Genomic DNA, 20,009 nt, shown 5'->3' with positions numbered 1-20,009 from the left:
GTAGACTATCATAAAAAGGAGTATCGTGAGATATTCAAAAGTATTCTGTTTCTGACAAGATTTTTAATTTGAATGTCCCCCTAGCATACAAGGTTCATCACAACTAACTATAGAAAATCTTTATTGGATTTACACTTGGATTGATGCTGTAGCTCCCAAAAGGGGGGGCGGGGGGAAGTCTCTATTTGATTATAACGCTTTCTGCGAAGAGAAACTCTGAGGCAGCAAGTTTGGCTGATCCAGGGAGTGACTGCATCAAAATATTTTGGGTAAGTAGTAGCGCCTGCATCATTTTCAAGGGTAAGAAAATGAGAATGATTTGAGTGCCAGACAAAGGCATGTGTGGGGGTCTCCTGTTTGCCCTTATTTTTTAAACTGTTTTTAAACTTTCATAACAAGTTTTATAGATGGGACCAGTTCTCCCGCTGTTGGCATTGTTTCCTTCTACTGCTGTTGTTACATTTATATTGGTGATTTTTAGACAGGCGATTCACACGGAATGCACTCTCCCCCTTAATTTCGGTCGTATTTAAAAATAGAGATTCTATAGCGGAAGAGCATAATGGAAGATAATGGGATGATACACAGGAAATATCAAGCAGCAAGAGAAAGACCAGCTATATTCTGTCTAAAAAATCTCTCTATGTAGCACTTAGCACTAATTATGAGGAAATAAAGACATTGCCCTCTAAAATCTTGTCAGCCAAAATCCAGCTGTTTGTTGCTGCATCCTGATCTTTTTTGCTTTATAGGTTTCTGCAATGATATTATTTTAATTTAATGGGTGTTTAGTGAATTTATTTTCAGAATTGTGAATCTCCGTGTCACATATCTTATTAATGCAGCCTAAGTGTGAGGAACATTGTTTTAGTGACCAGGAAGGGCATATGGGCATGTATTTCTTGATTGTCCCTCGTTCCATGCGAGGGATGAGTCATCAGCAATGCAGGAGATAAAGAGAGCGCATGTGGGATGGGTCTGTTTTCTTTCCAATTTAAGAAAGTTAAGATGTGTGTCTTCATCACAGATATCTTCAGGCAATTTAACTGCAAGGAAGATGTACATATTTTATGTATATTTGTGATGGTTTTCCGTATGTTTAATGAATATACTGTTGATGTTTGGATACTTCTCAAGTATTTGTTATTATCTGTTCTTCTCAAATGGATGTTAAACATGGCCTTGTACAACTCTTGGTACATTAAAGGTAATTGGCAGTATTATTGATATTTGCAGGCATGCACTGTTTCAAAGGATTGCATTATGATGAGTCATTTTTCACTTCATCATACTTTTTCCTCTGCCAGTGTAGGCTAAGTTAACTCCACTGATCACTAAATGAGAATTTGAACCTGTATTTTATTGCCAGTGATGTTAGAATTCATATGAAGGGATTAATATGAACCCTTTTATTCAGATACTTAGCGGAAAAACATAGTGCAGTGAAAACTACCTGTTTTCATGGTCTTCTTGGTATTGAGAAAAATCTGTTATGCTTCATAACTTCTTATTGTATTATATAGGACCCATGAGAGTTTGATGCAGTTGGCAAGTGTAAGAACGAATGCAGAAATGTTTCAACAGATGTCACAACTGTGTATCATTTTGTATTTTTTCTGTTTTCAAATACTTTGTGCTTTTAACAGCACCCTTGTCCTGCCAGGAGAAAAAATAAGTTTTGTGTGTATGCTCAGTGTTCACCAATATGGTGCTGCCACCGAAATCGGGAATAAACCTCTTAACACCAATGTAGCATTAAGAAGCAGGCATTCTCTTTATTGCAGTGCTGGATGCACGGGGGATCCTCACGTGCATACCAGTTTACACAGGTCTAGGTTCATTTATACAGTATATCTTTCCATATGCATAGGTTTTCACACTACAGGGCAGGACTATGTAAGTTAATAAGTAGCTTACATAATGATTTAGCATAACACATGCTCAGTTTTTCACATGGGGGTCTTCTGGTGGTTGCAGACCCCCAAATCATGCTTTTCAGGTCATGAATTCAGGGTTATTCTTCCTTTTAAGGCTTAATTTTCTCCATTGTTAAATATCACATGCTGGAAGATCTCATTTTACCAGGATATTCTTGGGTTTTCTTTTGTTTCTTCTTGGTTGACCCTTTGAACTTTATTCTTTACCTGTTCCTCACTTATTTTCCAACAGTGCAAGGCAGCTTTGTCCTTTTATAGTGTGCTTCACACGAGCAGCATGGAGCTCTGTAGCAGCTGTAGTGACACACATGCAGTTAATAATAACGGCCCAAAGCCTGGATTTAAAATTCCCAACAGCTGGAACAGAGCTTATTGCATTTGCCAGTGTATTTCAAGGCCCTTTAACTACTGCAAAGAAAACCCTTTTATTGCTATTTTCAGCAGAAGATAATATCTGCTAAAGAGTTATATAAGAAAAATCAGTAGTTATTAGCTAGGAGAAAAGTTTAGTGGTATGGCAACTGTAAGTCAAGGAAGGAAATGGTAAAAGAAAGATGGTAGAATAACTTAGCGTGTATGTGGATGACATCGTGAGTCTTGTATGTGTCATATAAAGCATTTAACAAATCAATAACTTCCATGTTTACCAAAGCATATACTTTCAGTTTGCTTCAGTGGTGCATTAAAATGACGGAAGTGCGGTAATAGTTGTAATTTAGTTTAGTTTAAAAGAATGACTTTTTAACAGCATTCTACTATAACAGAAATTTGGAGATGTTGAGTTTATGTTTTATATGTCATGAAACTGATTTTTTTTTACAAGGAGAAAGACTTCATTTATGTTTTTTTTAAAGTACCTAATTATAAGATGAGGTTTTTAGGCAGTTGCATTTTGTCTATAAATTAATTTTACAAAAAGTTATTGCTTATGCCCAGAAGAGAGATTCCTGGATTCTTTTTCAGAATATGTTCATCTTCCCATTTGTGCTTAGAGGTGAAAATGGTTTTGAAAGGGCATGCTTTTTTAATTTTAAGGTGTATTTTTACTTGTGCTTTTACTTTCCATTATAGGGCTGGCTGGCTTTTACCTGTACAGATTAATGGAAAAATACAAGTCTACATTCATCCAGAATTTTGATTGCAGCATATAAGCTTATAAACTTCAAAATTTAAAGTACGGGTATAGATATTGTTGAATAATTTGATGCTGAAATGGTACTGTTGTACTAATATTATATCCCTTTCCTCTTGCTGCGTGTATAAAATTTCCTTGAAGAGCTGTGTATACTTTTGATGCCCTACTGCAGAACTATTTTATATCCTGTGCCTTTTATCATCATGTGTTAATGTAGCCTTTGCCTTATCCAGTTGTCTGTACTTTTGGCTCTTTCAGGCCAATGTCTCTGACTAGAGTAAATGCTTAAGGTCTGAGCTTAGTTGTAATGATCAATATTTCTCTCTTCCCTCAATAATTGTTAAAGAACTTTGAAAACCGAAAAACTAACTCCCAAAGGTGATTGAAACTTGTAATTTCTTTTTGCTCGACGTGAATTTATATAATCCTTCAGCACATTACATGGTTGTCCTGTGGCATTAGGGTATTAGTACTAATGGAAAGACATAGTTATTACAAACAATTCCAAATTTCACGGTGTGTATCTTAATAGCAGAAAGGGATTTTCTCATGATTAAAAAGAAAAATGGGTGGCAAAATAAGGAAGAAATGCTTGTTACATAGGATGATCCCCTGGAGGCTTAATTACTGAAAAAACAAATAGGAGGTAAATGTTCAAGATGTTTACAGGTTAAACATTCCATAAGTATCTTTTAAATAAGAGTGTCTGCAGCCTTGGAGCAGCTAATTGCTCAAGAATCACAGCCATTTATGCTGCCTCATTTTCCCCTGGGATCGACACTCACAACAGGATAATTCTTACCCTGATATAAGTGTCACAGTAGGGACTCAGTGTAATTTGCTGATATGATATCAAAAATAGCATTAAGGTAATTACATTTTGCACTTGTAATGTTTCACAGGCAGTAATATAACTGAAAATTACTCTTTTTTTTTTTGGTTGTAGTAACCTGGCTGTTCCCCACCAGAAACACTTTTTTTTTTTCCTTTTTCCTCTTAAGGTACAGCAGTGAAGTTACGTAAAAGTTTTGGGGCTTTTTTTAGCATCTTCAACACAGAAGTGTATCCAATAATCAGAGATAAAGACCAAACTGCAGTAAGTATTTCTGTTTGACTTGTGGGATGTTTTCTAGACTAAGCTGATCCGTTGCAAGATGTGTCTTCAGTACTGGTCCACAGCAGTTTAAATTGGACCATTTATTCCTCTCATTTTCTGGAGGAAAAGTAAAACGAGTAGATTTTGTTGTTGTTGTTGGGATGTATTTCTGTTGATAAAAGTAAATCTTTGTGTTGAAAAATTAAATGCTCTGTAACACTAACTTTAACTTGTGAATTATGCAGCCTATGTAAGGAAGCTCAGTATTTGCAACTGTTAGGATTACCTGATCATACAGTTCTTACAGTCCAGGGTAATGAGAGTGCAATGAAAAAGTAACTGCACCAAGAAAACCAGATGTTAGTTTGTTGGAAATTGGCATCAAGCACTGGATTTAAATTGAGCTCCTCTAGTTTACACCGGGTGACGGAATGACCCGAGTGTCCCTGAGTCACTCGGGTCACCAGGGACAAAGGAAATGGATTTAATTATAATTTAGACTTAGCTTGACCAGAGATTTTGCAAAGCTTAGTAAGTTGGTGATGTTTCTTTCAAATCTTTTGTCAGTTTCTGGGAAATGCTCAATAAGTCCTGAGAAGCACTTTCTTATTTACATGTGATATCTTATTTAGATGATATCTGATCATCTTATTTAGATATTTTAGATTAGATTTACCACTTTGGTCTTACAGAAAGGATGATTGCCCATCAAATCCTGTTCCAAACAAGCAAAGGTATCCCACAGAGAGCAAACATGTGGGATCAGACTTTAAGCTTTTGTAAATGGTAGTGTAATATAGACAACTTAAAGAACTGATGGTAATGTTCAGACTAGCTAGTGTAACTGGGATGGTTGTTGGCCTACAAAGCCTTCCTGAGCTGCCCCGTTGAAAGGTGGCCGCATGCTGCTCTGGAGCAAGCTGTGAGTTGGTTCTGCCTCATCCAGACCTCTACCGAGTTCTTGCAGGAAAAAAATAACAGTATTTGTCTACCTGGCATTTGTTTTGAAGGGCTCGCTGAACATGCTGCCCGTGGTTGACTGTTTCCTGTCAAAGACTGGTCACAAAAATGAGGAGAGGAGTTATGTTGGACTGAACATTTATTTCTGCAGCTGTTTTAATTTTAATAAAAAGAAATGACCATTTGAAAAGAGATTGCTCTTTATTACAAGAGACACTCTGAGTAACTCAGAGTTAAAGCTTGGAAATGAAGCCTAACTGATATGATGTATTTGAGGGCTCTGCTGCAGTGGGCTAAGTCACACATAGGAAAAAAAAAAGGCACATTTGATTATAATTTTTATTTTGCCATTGAACAGTACTAGGGACCCTTTTTGCAGACAGACAAATGCTTGCCATTACTTTATGCTCAAAGGCAACATTGAAAGTGACCTGGAACAGGCAGGAACTGACTTTTTTCTACTAATATGATATGAAAGTTTTATCGTATTAGGAATTTTCTGTCATGGTGGATTAGTATCAGGTCATATTAACGTTCATTTTTACTAACTTACAATGAAATGTGCTAACGTGACTACACTTCACTATCACACAAAAAAAAAGCATAATGATTTGATATTAATGTGATACCATAGAAAGATTTCAATACCTCTGTCCCATGACAAGTAGGAAGAAGTTAAAAATAAAATAAAATACAATGGCTTGGGACAAGGAGTTTATGTTTTTCCCAGGGATGAAACTCCTTCTCCACCCACCTCCCCTGCCCCTCCAACATTGTGTCCATATTTGTTTAATCGTTCCTGGGTTTTTGAAGTGATTTATTTTGAAGCAGTTAGGGCCTTATTTTGTATTTATGGTTGCTCTCACATTTCTAGTTAGAAGTCATTGGGAGCTGCAAATACTGAGTACCTATACAAAAAAAGCCAAGGTGTTCCAGGCTGATTATCCCTTGATTTTCAGCAAAGCAAGTGTTGACTTCTCAAAATGTTGACCTAGAAGCCAAATTTAAAAAAAAAAAAGGCAAAGCCATCATATTGTGTCCATGCTCCATTATGTACAGAATGCTGTGGCCAGAAATAATTAACAGGCACAAAGGGTGGCAGTTAGTCATTTGGCTGTATGATTGTACCTGCAAGATTTCTTTCATCTGGAGCCAAAATCTGATAAAAATGGCTAATGTCAGAAAAGTTCAATCTTATCTAAATTATGACCAGAAAAAGCCTGGTTTTAATCTTGGCTACAAACTTCATACAGGACAAAGTAGATGAGTTTGGCTAAATTTAAATTCAAGTAATCTCTAATTCTGAAAGTCTGTACTATAGCTTTCATTTTTTCCTTTTGACACAGCTAATATTCCTAAAAGCTTTGGTCTAAAATAAAAGGGGATGAAACCTTTCAAAAAATCCAAAGAGGTGAATTAAATTAAAATGCATTTTAATTTATCACAAGTGCAGGATTTCTTCATTAGATGAGATCCATGAATAAGACTGGGTTTCCTGCTAGAAGGGGATGAAACATGTTTACACCAGGTCAGAGGACATGTGCACCTTTCCTGTGGCATGTGTGCTATGGGCTCTGGGCAGGTAAGGGGAGGAGAACATCCAACACCTCCCCTACCCCCACCCCCCCTTTTTTTTTCAGTGTGAAGGTAAAAGCTATATTTTTCAGTTGCTATTCTAAGTAATAGCAGTGCCCTCGTGACTGGTCTGGAGTCAGTCGTCCTTTCGCTGTTTGTCGTACTTGCCCTGTGTGGGCTGTGCAGTGATGACTTCCAGGAGGACTGTGGGGTGGCAGGGCAGGGCTGGAAGTGTTGTACCAGCTCTTGTGTTTTAACGCCTGCAAATGAGATAGGCCTTTGTGCTCAAAAGCATGGGAAGGGCAGGCAGACACGGTGGGCTGTCAGCCTGTGCCACAGGACAGGACACTCTCTGCATTGACTGGAGACTTCAGCGCTGCCGTCGAGCTGGGGCACAAGTCCCCCCCGATCTAGGTTGTTCCTACTGCTTTTATGAGAAGGTCATGGCATCGTTGAGCTGAGCAGCACTCAGAGATATAAAAAACATGGTCTCTACCCAGGGAATTTGGTACCTGAAGTGCTCTGCATCATTCAAAATGCTGACTTGGGATACTAATGCAAGCAAATCTCCTAATCCATGGCTCAGCACAGGGGTAACAGCCAGCTGGTAACAGATACTGGCGAGGAGGTGTGGAAGGCCAAGTTGAGCTTGGTCTTTCTGAGGAATGTGAGAGAAAAACTCTGAAACTTTTATGTCAGTATATTGGAAACGTGTTTGTTAATCACATGTAGTCATTTAAAAACTCTTGCAGGTTAGATGCCCTAGCCTCTTCATGCTAGTGCTGTCCCCATGAGGTTCAGAAGTTTCTCAGAATGGCCTCGATTAAAATGGCAGCACCACTATCTGTAGATTACTGCTTTCCATCATGAATACTGTGTTATCTCGCTCTTCAGACTGATTTTTAATTTTTATGTTTGCAATTATAAGTGATTTATAGGAAGATTCATTGCACAACCTGTCCAGAATCATTAAATTCACCTAGGTTGAATAACCTGATGTTCACTTGGAAATAACCAAATCAGTGACATTATCTTACTGAATTTTCAGCTGCCTTAGAAGTATAGAGCTTATCTTTTCTTCTTTTTTTTTTTCTCTCAAGTATGGTGATTAGTGGGGGGGAACAATTTTAATTCATAAGAGGTAATTAGCCAAGTCTGAAAGGTGTGCACTAATTACAGAATGCTGTATATCTTGTGTAGCTGATTGCAGCACAGGTTTCTGAATGGTAGCTATGATTTTTTCCAAACACTGTTCAGTAATTTGAAATGTTATTAGGGGATTAACTTTCCATACGAAAAGCTAAACTAATACTTATTATACAGATTATAACAGCGAGTGGCCTAAGACGCTGTTGAGGCCATTATTTTGGAGGCTGTAGTCACTGCCAAAGAGCGAGGAGCGTGCAGGATAACCCGCCCAGCCAGGTGAATGGGCAGAGCACCGTCCTCTGCTGTTCCTCGACCCTCCTACCTCTGCCAACACGAGTCAAGCTGATGGGCTCCATTTACGAACATGACTCCTAAATGAAGAGGCAGAGGAGAAGGGGTGTAGGGATTGTTGTCTGTTTTATTTTGCTACGGTTGCAAATCAGTCAAACTATGCTCAATCATACTGAATTTTTAGCTGTTTTGGAATGTGGTTGTCATCTTATTTAGAAGCCAATCTTTGGGAAAAGACTATGTGGGTTTACTTTTTTGAGAAAACAGCTGAGTAGTGTACACCTCTAAATATTTATTTCAGTTTGGTTGATATTGAGTAAAGCCAGTTTTTGTAGTCAGTATTTTTAAACCACATTAAATGGCTTGTTTTCATCCACTGTTTGTGGTGGTGTTAGCTGTTGTTTATTCTCTCTCCTTCCTCCCCAGGTTTTATGCTCCTATAGAGCCATATATTCTCTCTTTATGTGACCTCTGATATTTGTTCAACACATGGGAAATCAAACTGGATTCCTCCAAGCTAAAAGCATGAGGCTGCAGCTAGAGCTAAAGGCTTGTAGTTACAGTAAAAACCTCCCATTCCCTGTGAAGGAGGCAATAGCAAATGCAGACCTAATTTTAAATGAAGGCCAAACAGCTATGATCATGGAGAATGGATGCGGGAGTATGTGGTGCACTAGTTCATGCCAGTGGTGAGGGAGAAGGAAGCTCTTAGATTTCTCTGCTGAATAAGTCGGCACTTAAGAGTGGGGCTCAGATTGGGGGCTGCAAAATGCACACTAATCGGTAGATGGAAAATACCTGTGTACAGTTTGAGCTTCTAGGGGAAATGTAACCCTGTTTTGGAAAAGAAAGGTCTAAATGATGAAGTTTGCTCATCTTTTTAATTCTGTACCCTGGTTTACTCTTAAATCCCAACACCACTACCACCCCCCAAAAAAACCCACCAAACCAACCTTGCCACCCTTGTTATAAGAAAAAAAAAAAAAAGAAAAAAATGTATAATTAAATAATATTTACACTGTACTATTTACACTGAGTTGTATTCTTTGACTTGGAAAGCGCTTGGTCAGTCCAAGTATAATTCTTGATTAACAATTTAAAACAGCTTTCCTTACAACTTTTTTCTCTACCTTTTGCCTTCATTCTGGATTCTTTGATAGATTAACTAGCAGACTTCTTCCTAAGAGGACTTGTGTCTTCTCTTTAACAAATGTCCAAATTATTTTATGGAAAAGCAAATGATCTCTTCTTTCGCCCAACCACCTTATTAATCAAGGCTTCCTTTTCTTTGCATTTCAGTGCTGTTTCTGTTTGTAAAATTATTAGCCTAACCCACTGTTTGTACCAACTTATGATTAAACAGCTTATGGAATGCACTTTGTACACATTTCTGAAATACATTTGCTGTTCTAAATTTTTTAATGCATTTAGCTTCCAATACGAAACTTGGGGAAATGATTCGGAACACTTCCACATCAGGTTCCCGTTGCTCGCCTTTGTCTATCCTAGTGGTAATATCCTTGGAGATTTTCTCCTACAGGCATTTCTGAAACCCTTAATTGAACCACTAGTGTGCTTGTTTAAAGTGTTTCCCTTGCTTGGTTTTCTGAAATGATTTTTAAGCTTTCCCTACATACGTTTTCAGTTTCCCTAGGCTTTCCCTTAACTAATGGCATTATGATGGTCTCTTTCTTGTCTTCAGGGATCTCTCTTGAACTACATGAACTTGTAAAGTGTCAGTAAAGACTTCTCTCAATTTCTGTTCCCACTTGTTTTTGCTCTCTTGGATATCTGATGTTTACTCTGTGGGCTTCCTTAGGGCTCAGTTATAAGTAACTGTGCATCCTTTTGCAAGAGAAGAGAGGGGCGTAAGTCACTCCCTTACTCCCTTGCATGGGCTGTTCAGGTAGGAGGGCACAATGTGAAGGAGCAGTTGCTACTACCAGTCAGCTGACAGGGAAAATAAGTTGTACTGGGAAAAAGTTGGCATAGGTCACATTACCAGTGGATCAAGCAGTAAATTCTTGTGACTGGTTATATGAGGATATGCCAATATAGTGCTTGCATCCTCAGTTTAGTTGTCTAATCAAAGTTAGAAAGCTCAGAATAAAATAGCAGTGAAGTCTGTTAGGATATAGCTCTGGTTTATGTGTAAAGTCAAAGTTATGGGAAGCCTTGCAGGGAAGATTGAGGAAGATCTGTAGAAGACCCAGTGTGCTGGTAATTTTAAATTGTTTCTCTCAAAAGTTTACCTTGGTTTAGACAAATCATGCAAAAACCAATGTTATCATAGTTCTTTTAATTCAGTAGAGCGCAGTTACCATGAAAAACTTCACCTTTCCACTTTTTATCATTATTACAGGGTAAGGAGCCAGGTAGGTCTGCAAAAGCCACTTTGCCCCAGTAACCCGTTGCAAAGCAGTCACTGTGAAGGGCTGGCGTGGTCTGTGCTGTGTGCCGTCACGTCAACCCGAGGTGACATGCTGGGAACGCTCTGGGGCTGCGATGGGGAAGGACAGTGTGTGCAATGAGTTATAGCCCCGTGCTCTGCCAAAGCTTCTGAAGGACCTTCACCAGAAAATGTGCACAGCTCCCAGCACACACCAATAATTAGACTCTGTGAGGAGAAGGGCTGTTACCTTCACGCGTGCTGAATGAAGATGTGGTGCAATAACTGCAAAAACCAAGGGAAGGAGTTGCCCCTCAAATGTCTGCTACTGCAGAGGTGAGGTTGGTTCTGCACCGATGGTACTTCACACACCTTGTCTCCTTGTCTGTTTATTCAGTTTGCCTGAATGGGAGCCAAAGTACTTGCCCTTGGTGAGTGCTGTCAGCACATAATTTGCATTGATACAAGAAAGCAGCAAAGGGGGGAAAAGCCTTAAACCCCCCTTACAGAAGTATTCAGATATGTTGCACCAGGTACAGTTATATCTTAGAATAGTTGCAAATTAATTCTTTAAATATTTCTGGTAGTCACTGTTGACCTTTTTCTCTCTCATTCTGGAAAGTGAATTCTTAATTCTTTGGTTTTGTCCTGATGAAAAAAAAAAATTAAAATAACCAAACCAGAAAACGTCCCTCTCATACTGAGAGATTTTGAGCTGTATGATTCATTTTTGGGTTTGTTTCATTTGGTTTAGCCTTTTTCTTTTAATACTTAATCAAATCTTTCACTTCTCATATTCTGTGGATGGGTTCAAAAGCTTTTTTGTTTATCTTACGTATTGTTCAATATATCTGTCTTGAGCCATGTTGGCTTCTCTTGTCATTTTGACACTGATTTACTGGAATGAACTTATAGTTTAAACTCCGTTACAGTTCTTTAAATGCCTTCTATTCCACATTAACATTTCTCAACAATACTTAGTTCTAAGTAGTTTTTTCCAACCTGTTTGCAAATCTAGCACAATGCCTTCTGAAAATAAACATACTGAAGAATATCAGACATTTTAAGATAATAAGTGATCGAGTGATTTTGCTGCTGGTAGTTCATCTATGTTCTGTGTGTGTTTGTATCCAGTTATATATGTATCAAATAGTCATTTAACTCCTGAAGAAAAAAGTTTAATTCTATTAGAAGATCTGCTCTAGAAACTCATTTTTTTTTCAGTGACCTATAGTAAGCAGAGTTTCAAAGGCTTTTGAGTAGGTCATAGATTTCTATCAGGATGTTCCAAAAGAGCTCTCATGTTCCTATTGACATGTTTTGATGGCGTTCTCACTGCCTTCTGATATGTGCGTACCTGTCTTTGTCTTGATCTTAAATAGGTTTTCAATTCTTCTAGAGACAATGGAAAGCTACAGCAGTACCAAGATACCTTTATAGGCCTCAGTGAAAGAAATTTGCATATATGTGAACATTTTTATTCTTATTTAATCCAAACAGCTGAAGAATTTGCTTCCTCATCTGTCTTTCATGTGCTGCTGCACACACATCCATTATATGTCCTCTAAAGCAGCAAAAAATTGTACAGGGATGCTTTACTTAGTGTTTCTTTTTATCTAGGAGGATTGTTCATGGCCAAATTTATTTTAAACAGTGCCTGTGGATGTAATGAGCATAGGTACGTTAAAAGAGAGAGAGAAAATATATTTTTTGGAGCCATACCAATTAATATTAGCTGAGGGTTGATGCATTTGCATTGTGCCATTCTGATCTGTGTGATTGTTTTCTCTCTCCCTTGTATGCTATTTCTTCATGGTTTGGTGGTCTTGAGGTATGAGTTTTAGTCAAATAAAGTTAAAACTGTGGTTGTTTTATTACTTGTATTCCTGTAACTCTTAGGAATCCAAGTCACGAGGCACAATTTCACTGTCCTAAGCGCTGTACTAGCGCTGAACCAAAAGACATTGCCGAAGAATTTACAGCACAAGAAAAGGGAAAGCACATGGGTGGAGGCAAAAGAAGGAATGGATGCAGGCTGTGTTCGACACCCAGGATGGGACTGACAGAAGTCCTAAGAAGTTTCTTCCCCCCTACCCTCTGAAATGTCAGTTGGTCTATTAGAGAGCTTCCTTTCTTCCTCTTCGTTTTGTCTTGCTGATAGAGAAAACATAATAACGTGCTGCTTGGCAGTTATATTTTTAGCAGATATCATGGCTGAGGAGAGCCATGGAGGGCATTGTGAGATAACTAGAAATTTAGAAAACCCTCTCAAATACGAGGAACAGCATGGGAGCGTATGCACAAAATTTTTGGCTTCTATTTGCCCTTTAAAAAAGGAACCATTTGTGTTGTGGGTGAATGACAGGAATAAAACTTCCAGCAGTGGGTGAGGGACTGCCTGATTAAAAGTTTTAGCTGTGTGGATGGACAGGAGAAGTCTTGTATAAAAAGAGACTTCAAAGAATGCATTCCAGAAACTGGGTTTGGATGGAAGTCTAAGAGAAGTGTAAGTGCAACTTGATCAAAGCAGACTGTTACACCTTGCCTGAGTGGATATTTACAGTAAATTTGGCACTGGTGTTTTTCATCTCGCTCAAATTTTCAAGGGGGACAGAGCACAAAAAGTGAAACAGATTTCATCTGTGCAAAGGCTAGTTTTCCAGGCTTGATTGGAGAGCAGTTGGATAGGTAAAATTCCTCTCCCTTTGCAGTACTATTGCTGCCTATATATTCCCATCTTTGTGCCTGCTCGTTCTACCCTAAGCCTCAATGCCAATTTCATAGCACTTAGGTGACCATCTAACTCCAGTCTTCGGCTTGTTTTCTATATGCCAGAAGCTCAGTGAGATACAAGGATGACACACGAATGAGCACACCCTTGAGAGAAGAGGATTTTTGGATAAAAGAGCTGTGGCAATCTCAGCAAGAAAACTTGTCTTGCTCAACTCCTCCGTTTTGTACCATAGCATCAAAGAAATGCTTGACACTACTGCCAAACTACTTTCTTCCCAAACAACCTGCAGGACCTGCAATTTAGGGAAGGGACGAGTGTGGTTCTGGTAACGCAGGGCTGTTTTTTAGCTGAGATTGTTCTGAGTTTTACCAGGAGCAAGGTGGGATGGTGCAGAACTGAAGAGGGTAAGGAAATCTAAGGCTTTGTTTGCCCTCCCTGAGCCTGTGTTGCAGTTAGACTGACTCACCCCTTTGACTAAATTGCAAGGTGCCAGGCTTTGCTCACAATGTGCATAATCTTTTCCCATTAAATGTCCATTTTAATTTTAAAATGTGTCTTTGGAGACTGTGTAACCCTGTCCACAAAGCACATCTGAAAATTTGGCAGGCAAATAAGTGTAAAACATTTGATTCGATGCTGTTCTAATCAATGCTTGTTAACAGTGTAGCATACAGGTAGAGAAAGTATAAAAATATGGTGTAATGCAGTGGAATGCAAAAGTATCTTTTCAGTTCTATTCTGAGAATGCAGCAAAAATAGCCCAATGTCAAATGCTATTTGAAAATCATTTCTTAATGTGTCGGATACACTTACTCTTTATGTGAGCCCACTGATATCTTGCTTATGCCACAAAAATTTAAAAATATCTATTTTAAAAATATTTTTTTTTTTGCCTCTAGGTGTACTGTATTAGTTTCTTGGTTTCATTCTCAACTCCTTATGGTTTTTGCAATGACTGATTGATGGCATTCCTACCATCATGTTGTATAAGAGAATTTGATAGTTCTAAATTAATAGCTCAGTATACTGTTTACAAAATTTAGTATCTCTGCAGGGGAATGAATCCTACACAGTTTCACTTCTTGCTGGCACCATCTTGCCAAACTGAGAGAAGGCAGCTGTAATAAACTCTAACACTGGTACGTCTGGTCCAATATCAATACTAGACAATACTAGAAGCAGCAATAAGAAAGCTACTTAAAAAGCTTCTCTGTAAACCCTGACAGACTCTGCAGTGGTAAAGGCAATACTGTGTGAAGTTGAATTTTATTCTTTGCTATCAGTATGCAGTAATAATAAAGCAAGCAGACAAATGGGAGCAAAAGGTATTAAATGTACTGCATATATTAAAATTAAGCAGCATTTTTAGCTAAATTAGTTGATCTGTACATCATAGTAGAACCGTCTTGCTATATTGTCTATAACCTTTAGCCACATCTCGGATTGCAGGCTTGAGTTACGTACTGACAATAACCACACTGTTTCGCTGACTTATTTTGACAGTTTATGTCCGGTTACTTTCAGTGATTTGTGAAGTTGACATTTCCCTTTAGTGAACCTGAAACTCTTTTCTGCTGTATTGCTCAGATATTTTTAACATACCAGACAGTAATGAAAAGCAAAGAAAAGAGAAGAGGGCTTCATTCTCACTGAACCCATGCAGAGGGTCTTATAGCAAATATGAGGGGTGAAAGGAGCTGTAGTGTAAATGAGGATTGGGCCTAAGATGAGTACATTTGTGGTCAGAGGCATACTTTTATGAATTTCTCATGCTGTAAATATCACACTACTGTTTTGTTCCTTAGCAGATATTCTTCTGATATTGCAATATTATCTTTCCTTACGGTAAGGTGTAGCTAATTGAGTCAATTTATACTGACAGCTTTCCTAAGTTAACTTCTCTGTGAATTCCCAGTTCATTTAATATTTTTTTCCTCCTGCTTCCCACATTTGAGCTACCTTTGTTCTGTGTCTGAAGGATAGGAAGCTGATACTTATTTTATATTTATATTTCAAGGCTGCTTAATGTTTAATGAGGCTGAATATGTTGTAAAAAGCTTCAGAACACTCAGACTGGTTAATATTTCATGCCGATCTACAGAGACAACTATATTGATCTTTTAAGCATCTGCTAAACAAGACAAGGAATAAATTAGATTTTGGTCAGTTTGATTTGCCTGGTGAGTTAAATAGCTTTTAGAGCATTATCACCTTTTAAAATGTTTTGTTTCCAGTTGAGTAAAGTAGATTTTAAAGGCGGTATTTCATCATGTTGTTTCTCATTGCTCTTCATCTTGCCTGTTTTATTTCAACTGTTTGTATATGTTATGAAGGGATGCAGAAACATAAAGGGAGGATATTTGCACTGTCTGCTTTATGCACCCATAATTATACCTTCTGAAGCCGTAGTTGAGGGGGCCCTACTTGTCTGCATTGACCGCATTTTGGACCTAGGTTCCCACTATTAAGCTAATGTTTATTTACATCACAGTTACATGCCTAGAAAATTTTCTGAATACACTGCAAAGCTGCACCATAGATACAGTCTGATTTAGGGGAAAACCTTCCTTACCCCCAAGTTCCTTATCCCAGAGGACCCATTTTAACATCTTGTATGCAATCTTCCTTTTTTACAAGCTTTGGGGTAGCAAATGTGAAAAGTTTATTTCCTTGCAAAAAGAGGGAAAATAAAATATTATATCCATTCAGATGTCTACATAACTGTTCTGTAAACCTAATGCTAGTTGATAGTAAGGCTTTTGAAAGGTCCTTTTTATCCGGAAATAATTTCATAACCTTTTTGTGATGATTGAAAGTTTCCAAACTTTGCACCTAGCACATGCAACAATTGTTGAGCTGATATAACATAGAGATTTTTATTAAGAAACTGAGTAGGCAGCCTTGGAATAAAGTCATGGGGTTTGATTGTTAGCTCAAGAAGGCAACCTAGAATTTTAACGGTCATGCAACTACGCTGAAGAAAGACCAACGCAGGAAACATTTGCTTCACAAGGTGTTGGTTTGAGTAAACTCAAGTATAAATTACTGTATTTATTGTCTCTAGGAAAACGGTACTCTGTAGCCTACAAGAAGGATACAAATACTTTTCTTGTATAGAGTTCACTTTTAAATGTTTTTGTAGTAAATTAAGTATTCCAACTCAGTATAACCCTAAATCTGTCTGTTCCAGGTTAGATATTTTTGTTTATGAATATAGATGGGAATAATGGAATAATACTCTTTTCAGTCTCTTGCATTTGGTTTCTTTGTTTAACTATACTCTGCTGTACCCAGTTTGGAGCAGATGTAATAGTTGTGAAAACTTCCTTTCTTTGGCATAAAGCATTTCAAAGTTATAAGCAACTTGGGGAGGTTTGGGGATTCCTGGAAATGTTATGTCTGTACTGTTAACTGAATTTAAAACTCGAGGACAAATGAAGAGCAGGAATGGAGAAGAGAAGCTTTTGGTTTTGTTAGATTCTAGGACACCTCTCCAGCCACTCTTTTCCCTTAATTTCTGCTGCTTGTGGAATTCACTTGTGAATTCACCTTTTAAAATCATAGGAGAATTTTTTTTTTTTTTTTAAATATTTCATCTAAATGTTACCAACTAAAGGTTTCAGGAAGTTTTAGCTATCTGAATTCTTTTGCACTTCTTCATTTGATGCATTCTCAACTAGCATTCCTTTCTTCTCTGTGTCCCAGCAAACAAGGCCCTGTGAGGTGCAGTGAAAGCAACATCAGCAGAACTTCAGTTTAGCTGAATTTAAAGTTGGTGAGGGGGAGCGCTGGGAGTCATCTGGGGGGGATGTGTCTAACCTGCCAATCTAGTCAACACTATTTTTGGTATGTCTGTGTTATCTTACAGTTGATCTAATGTTAAAAGCCCCCCCCGCCTTTTTTGTCTTCCTGAAACATTAAATTCAGTGGCTTTTATCCAAACAGAAGACATGTCCCGAGAAGTTCTGAGAACATCATGCCCTTGAGAGTTCAGTAATTGACAATTAGAATTTTTTTTTTCTTCCTAGGTACTGTGGCTTTGATACCAACTTGTTAACTTGAATCGTAGTGGTGGGATTCATGGTGACCAACACAGCGTTCATTATCATGCACCCATCAAACTTCCTCAGAATCCAACAGCAGCCTTAGGTGGGAGAAGATAGTGCATGCTGGAGCAGCCTATTGAGTAACTTTATTTTTACACTTTATGTTTACCTAAACCTCAGCAATCTGTTGGGTGCGAATGCAGCATCTTCAGTGATGGCTGTTTCTTGGGCAGTACTGTACTAGAACTGTTTGAGAATGTTGCACGTGCTATGGGATTATCAACTCATGTTTCTGTGATAAGCATCCACAAAAGCACCAAGGAGCCTTACTGAGGATTTTAAGGTATGTCTTCAAAAGCTATACTAATTTTTCATCAAGTTTTTGTACCCCCATTGGTCCAATGGACTTTCATTTTAAAGGTTGTCAGGCTATTCCCATATAAAGAAATTTTTTTCCCCACTTATTATTAAATATATTTCCCACTTAACTGTGAAAGCATCTTGATGCGTATCTAAATTCTTGTTGATATGATGAAACATTGTCATTTCTAATGTATGTGTCACTCTTAATTACTGTTCAGATTCAGTATCGTGCCATGACTTGTTCTATATAGATTTCCTGGAATTTCAGGTATGTGGTGGTTTCAGACCACAAATGTGGCCAACCTCACAAAAGAGGCCAACTACAAAACACTTAAGCAAATACTAAAACTTCAAATGCTAGCCAACCAGATCATATTTGGACACTTTATGATTATGAAATAAATTCTTCCACAAGGAAAATGGTAAACATGCAGTATATGAAACTGAGCTCCACAACTCTGCTGCCCTCACCAGAGCCATCTTCACTTGTGCTGAAGATGGATATCCCTTAATTATCAATAGGAATAGTAATGTGTATACATGATAATTGTATTCTTGTCACTAGCAGTGAAGAGATGCTCCCATCTGTTGAAGATAGTTTACCTTCTCCTGTGGAGAAACAGAATGCAGGTGTGAAAGTGCCTGTTGTGTCACATACACACGTATGTCCCTTGTACACTATTTCACACTGTGGGAAAGCTGGTACCTTTTTCTTCTGAGGTTGCTTTGAAATTCATCATGTTTGGAATAATCTATACAGCACTTGAGTTTGAGGGAGATCAGCCTTACTGGTGCCTGAAACCTCCAGTGAAAATAATCCTAAATTCTTCCTTTGTAATTAGTGAATATGGTTAATACGCTCCTTGCTGGACATATTAAATGGAATACAGCACACACTAAATTGGAGTGATGAGAAGAGAAGAGCGCTGCTTATTAGTGGTGGGTGCTTCCAAGTGTTTGACTACAAGCCAAGTCAGGTTTTTCAAAATCTTTGGCCTTGAAATGTTTTCTGTGGCTCCTTCTGCCCCCCTGTAAAACTAGTTCCATTTGCTAATGGTAACTTGCTATCGAGTAGTGACACCACCATTGCTCAGTAAAATGGCTAACCAGTAGCCATTTTGAACAGACCAGTAAATTGAACAGACCAGTAAAACATTAGACACTGTCTTCCATGAACTAGACTTATGCCCTAACTATCTTACATGAGTATGAATCAGTCTAGATTCCTACAAGTTAGTGTTCAGTAGTAGTAGTAAGGAGATCAGGATCTGATGGTCGAAGGTTATTTCTGGCCTCATGTCACACCATCCTACCATTCTGCTTGCCTTTGGGTGGGTAAGGCCTTAGTCCCTCTATATAGGGACTAGGAGATCTGCCATTGACTTCACTGGGATCAAGATCAACTTCTGCATTGCAAATAGTAAAGCATTATGCAACTATTGTAAGATACTTGTGTAAGTGTAATTAGATGAGGATGAGCTGCATTCTCCTTTCCTCAGGGGGTTATGTACGGTATCTTGATTGGAACAGGAGAGAGATTTAACCTGATTAAATCATTAAATGGAAATATAAGACCATGAACATTAGCCACTTAGTTCATTTCATAAATTCTAATAATTAAAACTGCATATGCAATAATAATGGCTATTCCAGATATCTAAGGAAGAAAAATGCACCTTTGATATGTTGTGGCATAGGCATAATGAAAACATTTAGTTAATGGAGGATCTATGTAATAAGAGTTACCACACAGAACCTGCGGTTGGAAATATATAAACACATTTCCCAACAGAATTTCACTACGTCACAATCCATTAAGAAAATTGGCAATAACTGACAAGATAGGCACAAAATGGATTTTCATGTTGCTGGGATGAAGTATGGCTCCCAGCAATTAATGGTTTTAGTTATATTAAGCAGATAAATAATGCTATCTGACATTACAGTATTTCACATTACACTAAAATTTTGTAACGTTTGCTCATAATATGACTTGAAATATGTTACCTAGGAAAAAAAATGTTATCTCTGCAACAGTCAAACCCCATTAGAAACCTTAGGCTTGAAAAATCACAATGTTAACAGTTATATCCCCTAGCAAAGGTTTGCTTTCCTTAAATAGTGTTAAATTTAAACCCAGAAGCTCTAGTCTCTTTTGGAGTTACTCTTCCTTAGTGCATTGAGCTTGAAAGGAAAATTTAGTGCACAAAATGTACTGTGCATTACTGAATGTTGGTAAGTGAAACACTATGAAGAGCTCCAGAAAGAAGAGGGTAGCCTTTAGAGTGAAATAACTTCAGTGATACTTATGTTCTCTAAAAACTGTTCCTATAT

Source organism: Ciconia boyciana, chromosome 6, assembly GCF_034638445.1.
Source record: "Ciconia boyciana chromosome 6, ASM3463844v1, whole genome shotgun sequence".
Lineage (NCBI taxonomy): Eukaryota > Metazoa > Chordata > Aves > Ciconiiformes > Ciconiidae > Ciconia > Ciconia boyciana.
Note: the sequence above shows the minus strand (reverse complement) of the source record.